This window comes from Bos javanicus, chromosome 6 (genome assembly GCF_032452875.1).
Source record: "Bos javanicus breed banteng chromosome 6, ARS-OSU_banteng_1.0, whole genome shotgun sequence".
Lineage (NCBI taxonomy): Eukaryota > Metazoa > Chordata > Mammalia > Artiodactyla > Bovidae > Bos > Bos javanicus.
Window position 1 is genome coordinate 59547194 of NC_083873.1, and position 23746 is coordinate 59570939.

General features: G+C 40.0%; 1 protein-coding gene across 4 annotated transcripts in view; it reads left to right on the forward strand.

The window, feature by feature from the left end:
• RHOH (ras homolog family member H) overlaps nt 1-23746 on the forward strand; it is a 47961-nt gene that overhangs the window by 9482 nt on the left and 14733 nt on the right. Inside the window, exon 1 of one of the 4 annotated variants that reach the window (XM_061419958.1) lies at nt 1914-7987. The exons of 2 other annotated variants lie outside the window; for them this stretch is intronic. The gene's annotated coding sequence lies outside the window, so the exon portion shown is untranslated. Of the gene's footprint in view, nt 1-1913; nt 7988-13809; nt 15158-23746 lie in introns of those variants that run through there. One more of the 4 variants, XM_061419957.1, reaches the window with a different exon arrangement.

Here is a 23746-nt window from a genome sequence, read left to right on the forward strand (position 1 = left end):
CTTGGATCTGGACAAAAGCCAAGATTAAAAAGCATCTTGCTTTCCCATTCTGCTCTTCAGATCAGAGATTCTTTTGGCTTTAGAAAACGCCCTTTAAAAATGGGTATACGGCCAGTATACTCATTATGCAGGAGATTCTCAACTGCACATGTAGATTACTTTGGTTTTATCATAGTATTTTTTTTTAATAGAGCTCCACTATATTCTCAGGGTGGAAATTTGGGGGCTTTGTGTATGTAAAGGGAGGACACAAGTTCGGATGGATACCAAAGTGGAACATGCTACAAAGCAGCCTCACAGTATCGAATGCTGGGCTGGGCAGTGAGGGGTGGGGATCAGAGATGGAAAGGATGAACAGAGGGACGTGGAAGGTGCCAGAATTAAGGCTTCTCCTCTGAGGCTTTTCAGTCATTTGACTCCAACTGCTGCTTGAATGCCCTAAGCAACTTCTTGATGCCTCATGTAGAAAGTCATCATACTGTTCCCAGATTTGGATCATTGTTCAGTTTGGATCATTTGGTTTGATTTGTCTGGTTCTGGCCTGGAATCATAGTTCCTCAAGTTGGCTGGACATCAAAACCCTTTGAGAAGATTTTCAAAATTAGCAATTCTCTTGTATCACACCCCAGACCTGGAGTGGGGTCCAGGAATCTGTGTGATAAAAATACACAATTTTTTCCCACTCAAGTGATTTAGAGACAATTGTTCTGTAGGTGAGCATTTGGGAGCCATTGATCCAAACTCTCCTACCAGGGCCCCAGCACCAAGATGGTAAGTTGAGTAAGTGCTGAAAAGAGGTAAAAAACCATCTTCCCTCTATTGCTACTAACGTGCGTGTGTATTAGTTGGTTAGTCACGTCCAACTCTTTGTGACCCCATGGACTATATAGCCTGCCATGCTCTTCTGCCCATGGAATTCTCCAGGCAAAAATACTAGAGTGGGTAACCATTCTCTGCTCCAGAGGATCTTCCTGACCCAGGGATTGAAACCAGGTCTCCTGCATTGCAGGCAGATTCTTTACCATCCAAGCCACCAGGGAAGCCCTTGTTAATATCACACAAAAGCATTTTCCTTTGTTTTGAATTTATTTCTTAGGAGAATTTCTGGAAGTGGGATGATTTGGTCAAGTATGTGTTTAGAGTTTTTGTTAACCATATTTACATGTTAACTTGCAAATGTAGGGTGCTACTTGAAAAATCCTGAAGTGTTATAGACATGTAGAGGCTATTCAGTGTCACGGAAAGCGCAAAAACAGGAATTTGCTTTCACATGCTGCTGCTGCTGCTGCTAAGTTACTTTAGTCATGTCCGACTCTGTGTGACCCCATAGACAGCAGCCCACCAGGCTCCCCCGTCCCTGGGATTCTCCAGGCAAGAACACTGGAGTGGGTTGCCATTTCTTTCTCCAGTACGGCTTTCACATGAGATAGTGCCAAATCACTCTCCCACGTCTCTCTTCCAGTAAAACACAATACTAATGAATTACTTTTGGAAGAAAATTTCAAAGCATTACGGAATACTCGATTGCTTCTTTGAGCATAAATTGAAGTCTTCTAATCACTACATTAGTTTCCTGTAAAACTGAAGTCAGCAGTGACCTCTTCCCCATTTCGTAGAAAAGAAAACCAATGAAGACAGTGGTTAGGTAACATCAATATGGTTCTCATAATATGTGCCATGAGAACTACATATAGTTATCCAGTCATCGTTCAAGTAAATAAATGATTGAGTGCTTTTTAATAGGTGACCCATGGAAAAAACACCAGTAAAATGAATGGATGAAGAGTGTATTACCCAAATTGGGGGAGAGTGGGCAGAATGAATTTACTCACATAGACCTCCTGTTCTTTTCTCTCTCTCTCTTTTTTTTTTTTTGGATTATGTTTTATTCACTATGCATTATCATAATTTGCTAACTTAAAAGCATGGCTGTTGCTTGTGGCACAGATGGAATCAGGTGAATTTTCAATGGCTTCCATGAAAAAAAAAAGGTGTGCTTTTGCAAAATATCTAGTGAGATATAGGCAATATCTAGTGAGATATATGTGGGAGCCTGTACTTGCTTGCAAGAACTGATTGTGTTATTCCAGAAAATTTCCAAACCAGTTGTTAAATAGTCACTATTAAAAATTAAATTCTATAAATCCCAGTTCAATAATTTATATTAAAAATAAATGTAATATTCAAAAATCTTATTACTCCTGATTATTTACAATATTTTTCTGTCATCTGTGCTTTTGAAGTTATCATCTCCAATTTATCTGTGTGATAGAAATATTATAATGATGTGATATATATATTATATCAATATATCATATAATGATGCTATGAAACATCTGTATTCAGTGATATCATGTTCATCACTTGAAATTGGACCTGATAGGGGTATTTATACCACAAAATTGGCAAATGCTATAAATCAAACTCCACCCTTTTTTCTTTTCCTTTGAGAAAAATCTATTAAATAAACATTTACCAGCATATTGCTTAGGAAATGTATAAAATACAACCATGGCAACTTGGCAATATGTGTCAAGACCTATCCAAATGCTCATACACTTTGATCCATTAATTCTACCTCTGGGAATTTATTCTAAATAAATAATTCAAAGAAGGAAAAAAGTAACATGCATGAACTGTATTGTTCATTATGTATTGTTATTATGAAACTGTATTGTTATTAGGACAGAATGATCCAAAAATAGCCTAAATAATAACCAAAAGTGATCTGGCAGCACTAATACCTGTGCAATATTTTATAGTCTTAAAGGTCATCATTAACAGTAGCTATGAAAATATATTTGATATAGTGTTAAATTAGAAAATCAGGATTACAGTTTTCATGTCACATTCTGGTTTTGTTATGAATAAGGATGAAATGTGAACACCAAAAAATAAAGCATTTATGTTAGAATGGTGAGATACTAGAATTTTGTTTTTAGTTCATGTATTGTAGGAGTGGTGTGTGCCTTAAAAATGCGGAGAAAGACTGTAAATAAGCGGTTTTAAGTAGTCTTAATATTTAAGGGCAAGGCTAAGAGGAGTTTTGTGGACCAGATGGGGCTTGCTTTTGACATGCAAATATGTGCTGTGAACCCCAGGTAGAGTAAATGGTGTTAGGATCCAGGCAGTCTGAAGTGGTGGATGCTAAGGAGGTTTCCTTAGGGCAGCTCTGGAAGAAAGAAGCCACTGGCTGCCTATGGAGATTGAGGAAGAGCCCAGAGAAAAGCTACTGTCAAAGGCAAGAGAGAGGGAAGAAGATTTCTTAGGAAAAGACAAAGAGATGCTGATCTCAGAGGCAAGTCAGATGAGTATGAAAGTAGTTCCATTTAGATCTCAAAACAATAGGGCTCAAATCAGGAAGAAAATGATTCTTGTAAATCATGGGTTCTCTAATCTCAGCTGGATGGATGGGGGATGTATTAACAAAAGCAGCTTTTACCACCATGGATTCTGATCCAATTGGTCTGGAGGTTGGCAGGAATATTTTTAACTAGTCCTCTGGCCTCATAAAGATTCTGAAACAAATGGTCTGCAGATCATACTTTGAGAAATGCTAATGGATTAAAGGTGATAGTTTGGGTTGGCTTAGAGAATGTGCGCGCGTGCGTGTGTGTGTGTGTGTGTGTGTGTGTGTGTTTGGGAGCAAGCCTACTAATACCTTGAGGCTTAGGATCAAAAAGAGGAGTGACAACAGAGAAAGCCCCAAAGGGACAAACTATTGTGTTGAATCTATAGAAACAAACTAAAACCAGAAGGCCACACTCGTGATACCCCTTAAAGGGGAATGTAGATTATGCCGTAAAATTCCCTTCTACAGGCATTTGGACCAACTGAAAGCAGCTATGAGCAGGGGATCTACAAAAAGGAAGCACAGAGAAAAATGGTCAAATGGAGAATTGAAGACCCATGAATATTCTATTTCAAATCATTGGGAAGTGATCATCAAGCATAAACCTGGAGGAGAATACACATTGCCGTGTTTAGAAAATGTTTGAGCTGTAGTGTATAATAATATCACATTAAAGAGGTAAAGAAAGCCTGATGTTTGATGAAATGTAGTATTTTATATAGAGAACTATAGCCCTCAAAGTAATAACATCAGACATGCGCCATAATAACAACGTATGTATCACAAAATAAACATATTGAAGTAAATGCATTGCAGTAGCAGAAGCCATTGGTACTGAGATTATTGATTTCACCTGGCTTTAAAACTTTAGTGACAGTAATAAGCTCTCAAATCATCTTTAATATTTTGGTTTTTTTCTACTTTATGCTGAAAATTCTTCAATTAAAAAAAATATTTCACATTCCCTATCGTCGGAGCACTAGTCTCTCAGGATGTTCATAAATTCCTCTGAGAATCTGATGAGAACCAAAGACCATATCCCTGAGAAAAAAGCCCATGTATAGAAACTGCATATTTGTCATACACTTTTAGGAGATTTAGGGATATCCTTTAGAGTGCATCCCTGGTGGCTCAGATGGTAAAGAATCTGCCTGCAATGCAGGAGAGCTGGGTTTGATCCCTGGGTCAGGAAGATCTCCTGTAGAAGGGAATGGCAACCCACCCTAGTATTTTTGTCTGGAGAATTCCATTGGACAGAGGAGCCTAGCGGGCTACAGTCCAGGGGGTTGCAAAGAGTCGGACATGACTGAGCAACTAACATTCAGAGTGCATCCATGGAAGATCAGTAGTCCAGATGCCTCGTATTAAGAAATCCTGCTCAGAGACTGTCAATGCAACAGAGGAGGCCTTGCAGAAGTTTCAAAAATCCTGGTCATTGCTGATGTTGGACTTAGCTGCTAGAGAGAAAAATTGATAGTAAAAAGAGGACAAGAGGGCAGGTACACATGTAGTTTTATAGCACTGGATCCTTAAGCTGGGTAAACATGTGGGGCTAGAGCTGGTTCTTGTCAGAGTATATATGACCAATGTTCTAAGTCCTTAATTCTAAATTCTCTTATGTGAGGCCAAGATCAGTAGCCATTCTGGAAAATAGTCTCTAAGATTCTACTTTAATGTCTTACTGACTGTCGTGTGGTACCTACTTGGCACAAGAAATGCAGGCAGGTTTTGAATACCGATCTAGCCAACTCCAGAGTGTAGCGAGTGGTGCTCAGTGAGTACTGGATACCCAGCCAGGCTACTTTTAGAGGCAAAAGGCATTATTAGCTTGTGTGTAATGTGATCACTTCGGAGTGTGAAGTGTTGGTTTTCCTATCTGAAGCTGAACATCTGTTAGGGCCCTGATTTTGGAGATAGTACTTTTCCTGTGTAGCCTCTAGACCACAGAAGCCCAGTTGGCCATCTTCCATTAATGGGTATCTGACTTGCAATTTGGGGAAGTAGGTGTTTTTGGTTGAAAGTTCATGCCTTTGTTAATGTACTGTCCACTTGGACAGTGATAGGGACTTAGGCAGGGTATGGAGATTTACCCCAAATTCATCTGTTTAAACTGGTCAACTCTGTTGAAAGTGATAATGAGATGCAGGAGACTTGAGAGTGGGGGAGATACAGTATGGGGAGGGGAACTGCACCATCTTCAACCTTCCAGAGATAAAGTATATACAATTGGCTTAACAAATTGTGAAATTAGTGAAATTGTGATATTGAATCAGGCTTCTCTTGGTTTGGCATAATGTAAGGATTATATGTCTTTCTTTGAGGTAGAATAGGAAAATCTGTAACAAATACCAATATATATTTAAGTAAGTCGTGTACTTCACCTTCTACAACCATTTTAATTATTACAAACGCATGACTACAGCTCCTGCCAATGTCAACTCAGTGTATTCAATGTGTTTTTTGATGTATTCTGTGTATTTTATTATTATTATTTTTGGCCATGACCACAGTGTGCAGGATACAAGTTCCCTGACTAGGGATTGAAACTGTGCCCTCTGCATTGGGAGCATAGAATGTTAGCCACTGTACTGCCAGGAAAGTCCTCATTAAATGTATTTTAATTTAATACTTTTGCATGTGTGCCTGGTCAGTCGCTTCAGTTGTGTGTGACTCTTTGTGACTCAGTGGACTGTAGCCTGCCAGGCTCCCCTGTCCAAAGGATTCTCTAGGCAAGAATACTGGAATGGGTTTCCATGCCCTCCTCCAGGGAATCTTCCCGACCCAGGGATTGAACCCAAGTCTCCTGCATCTTCTGCATTGCAGGTGGATTTTTTTTTACCTACTGAGCTACCTGGGAAGGCCCTAATACATTTAAGGCATTTAAATAATAATATTGCATATAGAATTCTCAGTTACAGCTCAGAAAACAAAAATATCCCACGTGCTCCAAAGGCCACTGGCAAACTCTTCTTCCCCTTTTCTCCTGCAGATTGCTTCCCCTGCTTCAGCATTCTGCTTAGCAACCTAATTGCTGATGTGGGAAACTGACTGACATTTGTCTTTTTCTCCATACTTTTCCTTTCTTTTCAGAGCCTCCTTTGAAAAGTAGAATCCCCACTTTTCCTTTGTTTTCCCTAGTGCTATTCCAGGTGCCTCCTTCTTAAGCACTAAAAAAAATTAATAATAAATACACATATCTTATCATGAAGCTTTTTCTCAGTTGCCACAAAAAATTCTACCTGTCTTTGTTCCAATCTTGAGCTGAAAATGATCTCAACCATGATTAAGAAGTATAAGAATGCCTGTGATTAATCCTTCTAACAAAGGAGGGCCATGTATTGGGATTCAAATTTAAATAATGTAAGACCATTGTCATCTGCTCCAAGTACCCTTAAAGAGTTCAGAAATCCCTTTGGTATATTTTTATGGGGGGATAAAACCTGACTTTCCTTGAGCTCCAATAACTTTGGACTATAACTTGCTGTAATTTATATCGATAGTCATTCACTCACTCTCTCTCTTCCGCTGGCTATAATAAGGAAGTAGAAGAGGGTGTTGGACATATATACAGGAAATAGGAGGGGAAAGGCAGAAAAACCTTACATGTTGACAGTACCACAATTTCCTACATTTGTTGATATGACAAATGATACTGTCACTCTATTCCTAGGCACAAACTATCTGGTAATATTAGAAATATCTGTAATGATGTTGACTTTATAATGGGCTTCCCTGATGGCTCAGAGGTAAAGAATCTACCTGCCATTTCAGGAGACATGGGTTCCATCCCTGGGTTGGGAAGGTCCCTTGGAGAAGGAAAATACTAACACATATTTGTAAAAAATGTAGCATATGCTTTTAATCTAAATATACATGTATATATTTTATTTATGAGTACTTGGGTTTTCACGTATTAAAAACACCGTCATGCTAGTGCTTTCCCTCCAAGATGTGCAGAAACTATAGAAAGGCGCTTGAACGTTGCTTCTTAACATAAGAGAAATATAGCTGATGATTAAATGGATCACTTGAATTAATGATGGGCAAGCAACTTTGCTGACTCCCATAGGTATCTTTTCTTCCTTTTTGTTCTCTACATCTCAGGAAAAGAGATTTCAAGATGTAGATTATGGCAATGTTTCTATTAAATTCTAGAGCCATGAAAACACACAGGCAGTTTTGGCATCGTGACAGGGAAGTTCTACGTAAAACTTGGACCAAACGTTGAAAACCCAAACCAATAGTTTTGGATTTCCCCAAGGGCTACCCATTTGATATGTCATCCAGGAAAGACCCAACACACACAAATATGGAAGGAAAAACAAAAGTTTTGTCTTCCAACAGGGGCTAGACTCTTGTGGTTTTCAGTTTAGAAACTAAATTGTGCAACTGCACTCAAGAAGAAAAGTCACCAGCCTTTTCAGCTTAAGCTCATGTTCAACTTTTTCTTCCGACCTGTGACCAGTCAATCTTATGAAGTTATATTATCTTGAAGCTCCCTCGGATTTATTGTTCTTTTCTTTAGAGGGCTGAAGTGATCATATTTAAAATTTTTCCTACATTTACCCTGTTTGGAGTTTTCAGTATTAGTGCTGCTTTATATATTTGGTCATGACTGGTTTTATTTCTCAACAGGTATGTATTTCATTATTTTACCTACCGATTATAATTGCTTGTTTCTTTTGCCAATTTTGCAAGTGCTTAATGATTCTTATATACTAGATCTTTAACAAAGTAATTACAAAAATGTAGGGTAAATAACAAAGCAAATTCACTTGCCTTCAAAGAGTTTGATGAACTCTGAGTTCATCAGAGTTTGTTTAAGAGTTTGATGAACTTTTAAATTATTATCAAGTTTTTCCTTTTCCTGTAAAATAAAGGCCAAAGTACAATTTATAAATAATATCTCCAGTCAGGGAAAAAGGTTTCACATGGTGAATCCTTCTATTCACCATGTAATATGCTCTGTTCTAAATTATTATTTTAAATTACTTTAGGCGGCTATGGAAAGGCCATTCTTTTAAGAAAAATTGCAAGTAACTGGGCAGTCTGAAGGAATAGCCTTAAAATGTCCTATCCTGTGACTGCTTCTAAGAATTGATCCTAAGAAAACAGCAAGTGTTTTACTATAAAAGCAAAGCTTTTCAACACAGTAATTTTTTGAAGAATGTTTAATAGGTGAGAAAAAAATCAGAGTTTAAAATCATATATTTTTATTTAAAAAGGCTTATATATTCTTACATGAATTCAGAATATGAAGTAGATAAACTAGTATGTTAAAAGTTATCATCTAGTGTATGATAAAATTATATATGGTTTTTATGTTTCCTATATTTTCTGTGATTTGCATATATTATTTTTATAATAAAAAGGAAAAAATCTTTTTAAAAGAAAGTCAATTTATGGGGTGAGGTTAATAGTGAAACTAGTAAAATGATTTTGATGTGAGAATTATTTTGACATCTTGAAGAAAACCTAGTGCTTGATAGTCCTAAGCCTATAATTAAATTTTATCTTTTAAGATTTAAATGATCTTTAGCTTTAAAGGGATTTCAAGTTTCTTTTATCTTGAACCTTGAAAATCACTTTTATGAGAGATTTTGGAGTTATTAAATAGGTTTGATTTATGTTTTTAAAATAAGAGAATTAGCTTTAACTAGTATCAGAATTTAAGTAAAATATATGATATTCAAATGATGAATATAGATGTTTATCTAAAAGTTTTTTAACACGGGAAAAGATTCCCAGAGGGATCCTTTAAGAAGCACATATTCCTTATGTTTCTTAAATATTTAATTTAGAAATAATTGACTTTTCAAATATTTTGAAAGATACCTACTAGGCAAATCATTTGTTATAAAGTAGCAAAATTAACTTGTAGCCTTTCATGACCATTTTTCTGCACAGTAACAGATATCTTAAAGTTTATTAGTTTCAAATGCTAAATATTATTTCAAATGCTTTAACATTTATTTGAAAAGTTGATAAGTGAAGGAAAGCATTTTCCTTTAAAACATGAACAAAATCTCCTGTTTGACTGCATAATATTTCTGATCACATTTTTGTTTGCTTTTGTTTGTGCTTCTCTCTGGCTTTGGTTTAACAGTAATTCATGGTTATGTTAGACAAGTTATGGTTCATGAGACACACAACATATCAGTTAGCAGAGCTTTCAGTTGCAAGTTGCACGATACCTAACAATAGCTTACCAAAAAATGGATTCATTTCTCCCTCATAGCCAGAAGTCTGGAGGTCTGTGTTCCTGCCCCTGGTTCAGGGCTCAATGATAGTGCCTCTGCAGTTTTCCTGTGTGTCATCATAGCTGCAAGATGAGAGATCTTGTGCCTCCATTAAGTCGTAGAGTTGGGTGACGGGAAAAAGGATGCTGATCTGGCAGTAGCTGCTGCATTTTCTAGGAAAACAATAGTTTTCCCAGAGATCTCCTCAACAGATATCAACTATCTTGTCATTGCTAGGATTGGGTTACATGCCCAGCCCAGTTGTGAGGAGGGTGAGGAAACAGGAAGTAGAATTGTTACATAATTGTCTTAGGCTATGCATTCCCAACAGGGAGGCAAGTGGGGAGTGTAGTAGGATGAGGTATGGGTAGGGGTGGGGTGAGGGTAGATGGGATGATGATGATGATAACTCCTATGGGGGAGAATTGTTTATTGGTGAGGAGGAGGGGCAGAAAAAAGATATTACTCTTTTTATGTATAAAGCACAGGTATGCTTGCCATACACAGAGTACATTTATGATATTAAATTTTAATGAGTGGCATGATTAGGAAAAAAGTGTCTAAAAATGCTTTGAGGCAAATGATAATGAAAAGTTGAGAAATGGTGGCTTAGGCCAAGCCTGGTCCATTAGTTAAGGTCTTGCACATTGTCTTGCAACAAAATTGAATTCTATTTTTAGGAAAATATTATTGATATATTTGGCTACACCATGTCTTAGTTCCGACATGCAGGTTCTTTGATCTTCCTTGCGGCATATGGAGTCTTTAGTTGTAGCATATGGAGTTTAATTTCCTAACTAGAGATTGAACCCAGGCCCCTTGCATTGGGAGTGTGGAGTCTTAGCCATTGGGCTACCAGGGAAGCCCTGGATTCTATTATTAATGACAAAGAGAGGCTCGGATATTAGGTAGAAAACTAACAATGCCTGCCACAGATAATGTCATAAATTAAATTAAGGAACAACTTACATTATCTTGTAATTGGTGATCTTTTCTCACTGGATTGGCAATTTCCTAAGAATGGGAACTGTGTTCTATTCATCTTTGTATATTAGTATATAGACCCCCCAATATATATATTTTGTATGTTGAGTGGAAAAACCATTTTACTTGTTTTAAAGCTGGACCAATCACCCTAGGCAGTAATTTGAACTTATTTCCCCACCCAAAAGCCTTCAGTAGCTTTCAGTTTCTTACGGGCGCAAGGTCTACCTTCTCATTCTCTTTTCCTATCATTTCCTCAGCTCTGGTCTAGGGTCCAGGCATGCTGATCCACTTTGTTCTTAAGCACATCTTTGCTCTCAGTCCTCTGTGCTTTTGCACAGGCCAATCCATTTCTTGTTACCCTTCCAAATCCTCTCCCCTTGGGACTCTAGTCTAAGTCACTTCCCCTGGGAATCCTTGGGCAGTTCCACTTGCCTAGAAGACCTTTTCCTTCATCTCCAACCTTTTTAATCCTTCTCCTCAAAACCTAGTTTAAGCCCTGCTTTCTTGCAAGTTCTTTTTTTTTTTAATTAAAAAAATTAAAAAATTGGAGGGTAATTGCTTTACAATGGCGTGTTGGTTTTTGCCATACAACAACGTGAATCAGCCATAATGAGAAGGAAATGGCAACACTTGCCTAGAGAATCCCATGGAGAGAGGAGCCTGGTGGGCTACAGTCCATGAGGTCGCAAGCCTCATATATATATATGGGCTTCCCTCATGGCTCAGTTGGTAAGTCATCTGCCTGCAATGCAGGAGGCCCAGGTTCAATTCCTGGGTTGAGAAGATCTCCTGGAGAAGGAAATGGCAACCCACTCAAGTATTCTTGCCTGGAGAACCCCATGGACAGGGGAGCCTGGCAGGCTACAGTCCTCAGAATCACAAGAGTCCAACATGACTTAGCGACTAAACCACCAACCACCACCACCATATATATATATATATATATATCCCTTCCCTTTGCAAGTTGTTTACAGTGCCCCCAGCCCAGGCACATTTCCATCCTTTTTTCTTTTTTTCCCCCTTCCTTCCTTCTTTTTTTTTTTTAAAAAGTAATTCCAATTCTTTTAAAATCCTATAGTGTTTATGATCTGTTTCACTCTTTGGTGTACTTAATTAATTGTGTGTGTGTGTGTGCACACGAGTACGCGCATGCATGCACATGTATGCTCAGTCCTGTCCAACTCTTGCGGCCCCATGGACTGTAGCCTGCTAGGTTCCGCTGTCCATGGAATTTTCCAGGCAAGAATACTGAAGCAGGTTGCCATTTCCTAATGCAATAGATCTTCCTGATCCAGGGATCGAAACTGTGTCTTACATCTCCTACACTGGCAGGAGAATTCTTTACCACTGTGCCACTTGGGAAACCCCAATTAAGTAATTAAGTGTAGTGGTAAAGAACTCACCTGCCAATGCAGGAGACATAAGAGACTCAGGTTCTGACCCTGGATCGGGAAGATCCCCTGGAGAAGGAAATGGCAACATTTTCCTAGAGAATCCCATGGAGAGAGGCGCCTGGTGGGCTACAGTCCATGAGGTTGCAGAGAGTCAGACACAACTGAAGTAGCCTAGCACACACGCACATAATGTCTTTAATGTTAGTTACCTGACTCGAGCATCTATATCTTGTCTTCACAATGGGCTAAATTCCAGGAGAGCAGGGAATCTCTCACAATGTCCACTGTAGTGCTGTGCTTCTAGAAAGCAATTGGTAAAAGCTGATTATACTAGCTAAAAGTGACAAACATCAATAGATGAGAGCCAGTAAGTAGCTGGACGTGGTTTTCTTTGCAGTTCTAAAACCCACTGTACACTATTTGTGTTTTAACATAAATAACCAACATCGTGGGAATTCACTTATAAGAGACAAGCCTAAAGGCCAGATTTAGGAGCTGGAAACGGTTCACTAGCTTGATTCTGCCTTCCATTTCCTGATCTTCTCTGCATGAGAGAATTGGAGGTGTGGAGGCAGGGTGTAAAGCTCAGGGTTTTGGAGTTAAGCAGGGTCAAGTTATTTAATTTCTCTGGCTCTCAGTCATCACATTTGTAAAATGGGGATAGTACTATTTTCCTTGTGGGACTGTCGTGAGGATAAAACGAGGTCAGATATGAAGGTGCTTGCCTCAGGCACCATGGCACTCAATAAATGGAGCTGTGGATGGCTTAGTTTATCCACCCGATGCTTCAGGGGCAATATATCTTTGTTTTACTGAGTTTCCCTCTTAGCATTCCCCTGAAGAGAAATAGTCACTTAGGTATACTTATTTAAAAGGTATTTCTACTTAAGGAGTTGGAATAGGAGTAGTATCTACATTTCATAACATTTCAAGCTGGAATGAAACCCTCCTATCTTTTACTCAATGAAAGAAGCACCTAGAGGTGAGTGGTTACTTCTGGTTACAAGGCCAATGACAGAGATGAAATTGAACCCAAATATCCTGACTCCTGATTAGGGCTTTCGCCTCTAGACTAGGGTTTTGTTTTGGGGGGACAATTTTGTGTGTGTGTGTGTGTGAGCCAAAGCTGCTTCACATGTAAACTGGGGATATTAATATAATAATTATATTTTCCAGATTGTGAAGGTAAAATGAAAAGCTGTATGGGAATGCTGTACTTAGCTGTGTAACACTGTTTTTCCAATTTGACTGCTTCTGATGACTCGTACTTTGAAAATTGCCTCCCTGGTTCTTCCCAGACCTATTGAATGTGAATGTCCCCGTGAGGTGCCCAGGAAAACATTTTAAACAAACTCTAATTTTGAGGATGCTCACATTTGGGGATCTCTGACTTCACCTCCTGGACATTGATCAGTTTATCTGTAAACTGAGGGAATTCTCTGGTGGTACAGTGGTTAGGACTAGGTGCTTCACTGCTATGGCTCTGGGTTCAATCCCTGGTTGGGGAGTTAAGATCCTACGTGGCATGACCAAAGGAAAAAATTTTTTTAATCTGTAAATTGAGAATAATGATACTTCCCAGGGCTAATGGTATATCACATCACTGTGGGGCAAGTGCAGTGAATAAATACCAAGTGTTTCTTTAATACTGTAGTCAGTATTATATTATACTGAGACGCCAATTCTTTGGCCACCTCATGCGAAGAGTTGACTTATTGGAAAAGACCCTGATGCTGGGAGGGATTGGGGGCAGGAGGAGAAGGGGACAACAGAGGATGAGATGGCTGGATGGCATCACTGACTCGATGGACATGAGTTTAAGTAAACTCTGCGAGTTGGTGAAGGACAGGGAGGCCTGGCGTGCTGCGATTCATGGGGTCTCAAAGAGTCGGGCATGACTGAGCGACTGAACTGATAATACTAAATACTTGCAGCATTTAGTACAATGCCCAGCACATATTTAGAGTGCAGTACATATTGGAGGAATGAGCACATGAATGGTGTTATTGAGAATTGAGATCAATGACACTTCAGATTATCAGTCTGCAGACAGTACAGGAGACTGGTAGGCTACCAGTGCTATTCCGGTTTAGGAAGCACCTGGATATAGAAGGGAATGACCCACAGAATGGGATTAATGACCAATAAAAGATATCGTCCAGTGTCTTACCTCTCTTTGTATACAGTTTTTGCTTTTTTTGTGAAAATTTCTCCTCCTCCAACCAAAAGTGGCTTTGACGATAGAATAAGACTTGAACACATTCTTATAAATATGAAAACTGTAAAAAGGGCTTTACCTTCTAAGGATATTTGCGTTCCAACAAAGCACTGAACCTCTGGAGAAAGGGCTGTTTCAATGGTGGGAGGATGCGCAGCAGGGAGGGGAATTCCCACCACCCAGATGTCCCCTGTGGAGGCGGTACCTTCTGGTAAGGCTGTCCTCTGAAGGGCACGGACTGGGCCTGCTATACCAGCTGATTGGGAAGCCCACGTGTCAGACTTTCTTTCAGGGGATCCTTATCATCAGGATGGCAGCTACTACTGATAGACTGGGAAGCTGCTTCCTTTGCCATCTCCTTGTGGCTCACTGAGCTGGGCCTCTGGATGATCCCAGATGGAGAATTGTGCTGGGGAGATCTTACAACATGCTTCTGAATTACTGTCCTCCTTAAAAAGGAGGAGCCCAGAACTGTCAGTTCTACGCACGAGAAGCAGTGATGACTCCTAGTTGAAAAGACACTGGAATACAGCCTGGAGAATATCATTAAAAGGAGAAGATGGGATAACAGATCTTACATGTGGCACAGAAAGGAAGTCCTCTGTCTCTTTCTGTGCCCCATGATGCAAAAAGAAAAAAGAAATTACCTACTGATAGTTAACTCTGTGGTAGTCAAGTTTCCTGGGACTTTAGAAAAATAACAAGTGTGGGGAATTCCCTTGCAGACCGGTGATTAGGACTCGTGCTCTCACTGCCAAGGGCTGGGGTTCAGTCCCTGGTTGGGGAACTAAAATCCCACAAGCTGATTGGTGCAACAAAAAGTTAAAAAAAATTAGCAAGCATGAACTTCACTCTTCTAGTTCCTGATTGTACACATACACGCACATGTGCACTGGGCTAGTCCAGCTTCATAGGAAATGAAATACTGAAGAGTTCATGAGGAGGTTTGTGAATTTAATCTTACAAGGTAAGCACTTTGGGCATGATAAACCCCAAAGAAGTGTTCTGATGGATGTCTGCATGAGATATGTGAGTGTTGTAAGATACAGACATAATGTACAAGTGAAGAGGTGGTTAGAGGAAGATGGAATGAATTTAGGGGATTACCTTCTGTTGCATTTCAGTTCACTTTGGAATTATGAATTTGAGACATTGGCTAATGCTGATATCCTGGGGTTTCTTTTGGAAACTTACTATTGTCTCTTGTAAGTAATTTCAAGTAGGCTTGTATCATTAAGGCAAGACTTGGGTAGCCCAGTACAAGAAGATGACTAGACAGTCATCTCCTGAGAAGATGCATTCATACGAAGAGATATCGACCAGAAAAAAGAGAGTGGTGACCCATGGAAATGTACAAAACAAGCAGGTCTGAGAATTGTACTCTGGCAGTGACCTTCCATGCATTGCCAAAGAACAGAGAATCGCAGCTAACAGACTTCCTGTATTAGGATCTATTCACAAGACTATGTTCTTCCCTGGTGGCTCAGACAGTAAAGCATCTGCCTGCAATCCAGAAGACCGGGGTTTGATCCCTGGATCGGGAAGATACCCTGGAGAAGGAAATGGCAACCCACTCCAGTAATCTTGCCTAGAAAATCCCACGGATGGAAGAGCCTGGTAGGCTACAGTCCATAGGGTCACAAAGAGTCAGACACTACTGAGAGACTTCACTTACACTTTCACAAGACCATAGAGATGAAGTGAGCCTTAGGCTAAAGCATGCCCTTGACCTTTCTGATACTCAGTAACAAAAGGAAATACATTCCCATAAATCCTAACAGTGGTAGTCATCTCTATTACACAAAAAGCCTCTTTCCCTAGAATCTGAGTCCCCCCCCCGAGAGATTTTTCTTCGATGTTGAGCAGGGCAGTCTGCACAATCCACACTTCACTGGAATATTCCAAAGTGTGTGTTTGTTTGCTTGCTTTGTTTTTACGTGAGTGGTATCTGAAAGAGGAATGAGGAGTTCCAGACTGAGTAAGAAAGGAACTTACAGACTCAGTGAGACCTGCTCATCTGACAGATGAGGTGACTGTGGTGGGGGAGGGGAGGTCCTGGACTGGTTCCGGATCATTTCATTAGTCTGAGTCTGACCCAGGATCTGGGTCTCCTGTGTGATACTTTCTTGAAAGTGACTACAGTATCTGGTGATACTAGCAAATGCTATTTCTATCCAGGAAGATGCGTTTATGTTTGCAAGATGCATTTATATTTTCTTTTACAGAGTCATGAGTTACTTTTACAACTCCCAAGACCTGGGTTCAATCCCTGGGTCGGGAAGATCCCCTGGAGAAGGAAATGGCAACCCACTCCAGTATTCTTGCCTGGAGAATCCCATGGATGGAGGAGCCTGGGGGGCTACAGTCCATGAGGTTGCAAAGAGTCAGACACGACTGTGCAACTTCACTTTCACTTTCACTTGTTATAGAAGAAGTGTATATATATATATATATATATATATATTTTTTTTTTACTATGCCGTGTGGCATGTGGGATCTTAGTTCCCTGACCAAGGATCAGTCCCGCATCCCCTGCAATGGAAGTTCAGAGTTTTAACCACTAGACTATCTGGAAAGTCCTTGGAAGCAGTATATGTTTTAAAAGGAAATTTGTAAAACATAGATAAGCACACAAAAATCTGTGATTGCACCAATCAGCACATCACTAACATCTGGATTTAGCTTCTTATTCCTTTCTCTAATTTTACTGAAAAATCAGGATCATGTTGTATACACTGTTTTGAACTCACTTTTTTTTTTTCATGTAACAGTGTTGTCATATACTTTTCTCCATATTATTAAATATTTTTCTAAAATTATAAGGAATTCAATAATAAAAACATGTGTGTATTCCTTTGAAAAGTTATCCTTTGTGGCAAGTTGTCTTGTCTTTAAGAAGTTAAGACAACTATGAGGGCGAAAATGAGTAGAAATGGCAAGTCCATTCTACAAGGAGTGTTTTCTGGAAGTCCTTGCTATTAGAAACAGATTTAGGATGAGGCCTCCTCTCATGCATGTTGAGAATACCTGTGTGGAGGTGGGAGAGTTGGCCTAAAGGATGAACACCAAACTCCAGGTAGGATCTCTGGATAATCTAGAGAGAGCCATGAGTTACCACGCCAAGAGAGGATGGTTACCCAGTCCCATTCCCTGCTAGGACCTGGTCATTTTACTGTCGTGGGGACCACTTTTACAGGCCTGGGAACTTCTGTGTGGAGATTTGGGAGGCAAATGAGTGACGTGGCCAATGGCTGCTTTTTGTGCCAAGAAAAGCCGTGAGGATGCCTTAGAGAACTGAGGGATTTTGTGGGGTCTAAGTGACATTCCCCTTTGGGCCTTTCTGACACCTTGCCTACCTAGTTGTTCTGCTGCCGTGGTCTGTAAATGGGCTGGGGATTTTCTCCAGTCTCTGAAAACTCTCTAGAGTGCAAAATGTTAACAGGTTCTTTCTGTCACAAGTTAGGCCAGTGGATGCTAAATTGGACTGGTACATGTTCCCAGGAAAAGAGGTGCAAATTCTCTTTCTATCTTGTGTACTGCTAAGATGGGCGCAACTGAACACTGTCTTGAAACCAGACGCCTGCCAGGGCCCCTCATGCTTTGTTTGGCAAATGTGCCCGTGCCTCTGCATCACGGGTGGTTTCCCAAAGAATCTGCCTGCCAGTGCAGGAGACTCAGGAGACACAAGGTCGATCACTGAGTCAGGAAGATCCCATGAAGACGGAAACAGCAACCCACTCCAGTATTCTTGCCTGGAAAATTCCTTGGACAGAGGAACCTGGTGGGCTATGTATAGTCCATGGTGTCACAAAAGAGTTGGATATAATTGGTCATGCAAGCCTCTGTGTCAAGGTAGGAGGTAGAAAAGGAAAGACAGTCAAAGATAGGTGAAAAGAAAAGTCGGGAAAGGGTATCAGAGGCAGGAAGGTTGAACCATCTGCCCCTCCATGCTCTTCTCTACCAACATTTGCTCTCAAAGCAATAGCAGGGTTTAAAAGCATTGACTCCAACTTTGAGAGAAGTTCTACTGTAGGTAAAACAGCATCGCATGCTACAAAGAGATTGTTCATGAAAGGAAAAGCCCATCCATGTGGCAGACTTCATTTTTGTCTTATTTTAAGAAACTGCCACAGCTGCCCTGGCCTTCAGCAACTACCACCCCAATCACTCAGCAGCCATCAACGCTGAGGGAAGACTCTCCATCAATAGAAAGTTTATGACTTGATGAGGGCTCAGATGATGGTTAGCATCTTTTAGCAATAAATTACTTTTTGATTAAGACATGTGCATTACTTTTAGACATAATGCTATTGCACACTTAATAGACTTACAGTATGAGTTTGAGTGAACTCCGGGAGTTGGTGATGGACAGGGAGGCCTGGCATGCTGCGATTCATGGGGTCGCAAAGAGTCGGACATACTGACTGGCTGAACTGAACTGAACTGAACTGAACTGAAGTGTAGCTTTAATATGCAATGGGAAACCAAAAAATTCATGTGACTCACTTTATTGCAATATTTGCTTATTGTGGTGGTCTGGAATCCAAATCCACAATATCTTTGAGATATTGCCTGAAAATCTGCTGATAAAGAAAAAATAAATTGAGAAAAGCACCAGGGAGTAAAGAATAGTATGCTATAGTTTGTATATTAAAAAAAAGAGCAAATGTGTGTCATAATTACACATATTTGTTCATACATATATGTTTGTGAATACATGTCATGATGTAATAGCTTTGGGAAAATGCATAAAAAACTTCATATAATAGTTATCTCTGGGAAAATGGCCTGAGGCCCTGGAGGGCAGGCAGATGAGAGAGATGTATTTTTCACTTTTGTCCTCTTTGAATTTTACAATAGACATGTATTAAGTATTCAAAAGGTAAACATAAAAACACTCAAAGATTACATGTGAGCTCAAATAAGGGGAGAAAAATAATGCCTATGAGGAGTTTCAGGAAGGCCTCCTGGAGGAGATGGCATCTGAGCTGGGCTCTGGGCCAGGCGAAATTTTACCAGGAAGAGTCAGAGCAGAGAAGAAGGTATTTCAGGAGACGAGAGCAGCACACTTAAGATTGAAAGTGAAAGTAAAAGTTGCTCAGTTGTGTCTGACTCTTTGTGACCCCTTGGACTTTACAGTCCATGGAATTTTCTAGGCCAGAATACTGGAGTAGGTAGCCTTTCCTTTCGCCAGGGGATCTTCCCAACCTAGGATTCAAACCCAGGTCTCCCACATTTCAGGTGGATTCTTTGCCAGCTGAGCCACAAGGGAAGCCTACACTTAAGATTACTGAGTCAGGAAAGGCAGGGAGAGTTGGGGGATGTTACACAATCTGGAGGCAGCGATGGCTTGGTGAAGTGGGGCTGGGGAAGAGGAGAAAGGTAATGAGAGAGATGGTGGAAGGAGGTTATTTTATACTTGCCATGCAGAAATGAGCCATTTACAAATTGGCTTCAGTGTCCCTTTAAAAATGATCTCCCTCCTGTGCTTCAGTCTCAAAAGCTGACTTTCTGCCCTCCCGTTATACAAACCCTTCTCCTACGCACATCTGGACACTGGCCACTTCTCTCTGGATGCTGTCCACCAATCCCATTTTCTCCCCCGCTCTGCAAGACCTATCTCAAATGTCACTCCTTTCTGCTTCTTCCACCCCCACCATCCTGGAAGTTTTAAGCACTCTGTCCTCAGCATTCTCTTGGCATTTTGCATTTACCTTTATTATGGCATTTGTCCATTTAAATTTTAATTTTTTTTCCTGGGAGGAAGCTGTGCATGAGATCATTTGTATGTAGAAGGTTGCTTCTTTTCTCTCTAATTTAGAATTTTTTTCTCTAAGATCTCAGCTATATGGGGCCTTATTATGATGAAGAACAGCCATACCAGCTACCTTTCCATGGCCATCTCATTACCTCTTCTTAAGAATTCACTTCTTCTATAGAGAGCAACCTCAACAAAGAAGTGAGGGTCAGAGTCATTAACAAAATAGGAAAAAACTTTTTTCAAAAACAAAAAAAACCTCTGCTGCTGCTACTGCTAAGTCGTTTTAGTCGTGTCCGACTCTGTGCGACCCCATAGATGGCAGCTCACCAGGCTCCCCCGTCCCTAGGATTCTCCAGGCAAGAACACTGGAGTGGGTTGCCATTTCCTTCTCTAGTGCATGAAAGTGAAAAGTGAAAGTGAAATCCCTCAGTCGTGTCTGACTCTGTGCAACCCCATGGACTGCAGCCCACCAGCTTCCTCCGTCCATGGGATTTTCCAGGCAAGAGTACTGGAGTGGGATGCCATTGCCTTCTCCCAAAAAACCTCTAGGCCTAAGCTAAACTATATTAACATTTTCTTCATTATCTTCTGTCCCCATTAAGCTCTTTAAAAGAATTCCTAATTTAAAGGCAATTAAAGTCAGATATCCTGTCATCTATTTTCAGACTTCTATGGATTTGGAACTTAATAGAACATTATGTATGCATAAGCAATAAATTAAACAGTTAAAAGAATAATTTTGCTCTGGAGTATCTTGATAGTTTCAGGTTCATTAGGAAGTTGTTTCTCTCAGTTTCTGTAAGACCTCCATCAGAAGTTGAGCATCCAAGGAGATAGCTAATCCCACTGTTGTGTATTATAGCTGCAACATAATCAGTATAGGAAGTATAAACATCGATATTCCAAAAGGGGATTTTAAAAAACCTAAGACACGCTGTACAAACCTGTATTCTTAGGTTATTCCTCTTTGTTCCTCTTCTCCTTTAGACAACTTAGGGAGTAACTGGGCTTCCCTTGTAGCTCAGTTGGTAAAGAATCTGCCTACAATGCAGGAGACCCAGGTTCGATTACTGGGTTGGGAAGGTCCCTTGGAGAAGGAAATGGAAACCCACTCCAGTATTCTTGCCTGGAGAATCCCAAGGACTGTAGCCTGCCAGGCTCCTCTGTCCATGGGGTCGCAAGAGTCAAACACGACTTAGCGACTAAAGTACCAGCAGAGAGTAACTGCCGTGCCCTTAGTACAGTTTATCTGTAGAGGGACATGTATTGGATGACTGGAATTCATAATAAGCCTCGTTGTGTCCACTACTGCACAGATACTTTCACTCTGCATAGACCCACTGTACCCATGGTACCTTGTAAGAGGTTGTACCTCCTAACCGCCTTCACCTGTTTCACCCCTACGCCTATCCTAATGCCACTCTGGCCATTCTGGGCACTCAGGGGCTTCAGACCAGACTTGTAGATTTTCTTTCTATATAAATGAGATTCTTTAATGAATTGTTCAACTGCTTTTTTTAAAGTTACCAATATGTCACGGGTACCCTTCTTGTGCAATACATACAAGGAAAACCTAATTCTTTTTTAAAATCAAAATATAGTTGAAGTACAATATTATGTTAATTTCAAGTGTACTACATAGTGATTTGATATTTGCATACACTGTGAAGTGATCCCCACCATGAGTCAAGTCTGGTAACCATCTGTCCCCATATAAAGTTATTACAATATTGTTGACCATCGTTCTACTTAGTATCACATTCCTGTGATTTATTTTATAATTAGAGGTTTTCACCTCTTAATCCCCTTCACCTGTTTCACCCCCACTCCTATCCTAATTCTTTTTAATGCTGTATTGGATTTCATCAAATGGATATGGCACGATTAATTCAACCACTGACTTATGATGGAACTTTTAGTTATTCTCGGTTTTTTTTTTTTTTTTTTGCTATTGTGAATAACGCTGCAATAAAATTCTTGCACATATACCTTCACTACTTGTATAGGTACAACAAAACAATGCATTTAAAGAGTTGGAATTGTTGGGTTAAAAGGTATATGCATTTAAAATTTTGATAGCTACTGGCAGGGACATACCAAGGTCATAGGGGTGGAAGGGGTCCACCCCAGGTATAGGCAATAAGGGAGTGAATCATCTGTCAAGAATTTAAAGACAATAATAAAATCAATGTGGGTCTGCTTTTTGTTATCACCACGCACTGGCAGTGATAGAGTTAGTGCTTAGGGGAGTGTGTGGATTCCATTAGAGCTGACTTCAGGGATATATTGTGATTGCCTGGAGCACTGCATATTCCTGACTCCTAAACAGTAGATGAGAACTAAAGAATGATAACACAATGATTATAGAGACTATGAAACAGAACTTGATTAACTTTAATTCTGCTATTCTCTGTGACTATTTAGAGTTTTGTGTTTAGATTTAAAACAGTGAGTAGAACACAAATAGCAGAGTATAATATTTTTGATTGATAATTACAAGTTTTAGTTCATACACAAAATATTTTACTGCACTTGAATAATACTTTAAAAATTGAAATTTATCTTTGGTATAACTATTACTTGTTTATTTTAAAGCTAAAGAATGAATCAGGGAAAAAATGATTGTTCCTGACTCTTATACATTATTTTGAAACTAATTTTGCCATGTAGATGAAAGAGTTTAAAAAATGATCAGCTCCAAGTGTCAAAAACAATAAGTGTGCTGCTGGATTCTGTCAAATCGCCTTCTACAAAGATGGTGTTCTTCTGTACATCTTCCAATGGTGTGTGAGAGTGACTGCTTGAGGGAGAAATCTTTCATATGTTTTAGAAACCAGGCCTGTAGTAAGAAAGAAATCACCCACCAGCTGAAAAATGTCTGAGTCTACCACCTCACCTCCTGCTTTAATTTTAGGATTGTCTCTTAGTCTATTTGAACTGCTATAACAAAATGCCACAGCCTATGCGGTTTGTAAACAAGAGAAATTTATTTTTCACAGGTTGAACAGTCCAAAATGATGTCTCTCGTGGATATGATGTCTAATGAGGGCTTGCTTCCTGATTTTTTAGACAGTGCCTTCTCAGTGTGTCCTCATATGGTGGAAGGGACAAATGAGCTCTCTGGGGCTCTTTAATAATGACAGTAATTACATTGATGAGGTTCCACTCTCATGGCCTAGTCACCTCCCAAAGTCCCCACCTCCTATAACTGTCATCATGGGGGTTAGGTGTCAACTTAATTCACTCTGAATTTTAGGGGCACACCAACATCAGATCATAGCAGATTGCTTAGTTTCATCAAGATGGCAAAGACAGACAGACTTGCCCCAAATGAGAGAGAGAGGAGGGGAGGGGAGACAGCTCTGTGAATGGACTTGGAGGCAAGGCCTCCTCGCTAGCTTGTTCTCTTGGGCAAGTTACCTTACTTCTCTGTGCGCTCCCCAGCTGTAGAATAACCACAGTGGTACTGAACACATAATATTATTGTAATGATGAAAGAGTTAATTTTCATAAAGTACTTCAAACAGTATCTGACCAATGCTAAATACCATGTGATTATTGTTATCCTTATTCACCTAATGGCTTCCCTGGTAGCTCAGTTGGTAAAGAATCCACCGGCAATGCAGGAGACCCTGGTTCGATTCCTGGATCCAGGTCTGCTGGAGAAGGGATAAGCTACCCACTCCAATGTTCTTGGGCTTCCTTAGTGGCTCAGCTGGTAAAGAATCCACTTGCAATTCGGGAGACCTGAGTTTGATCCCTGGGTTGGGAAGATCCCCTGGAGAAGGGAATGGC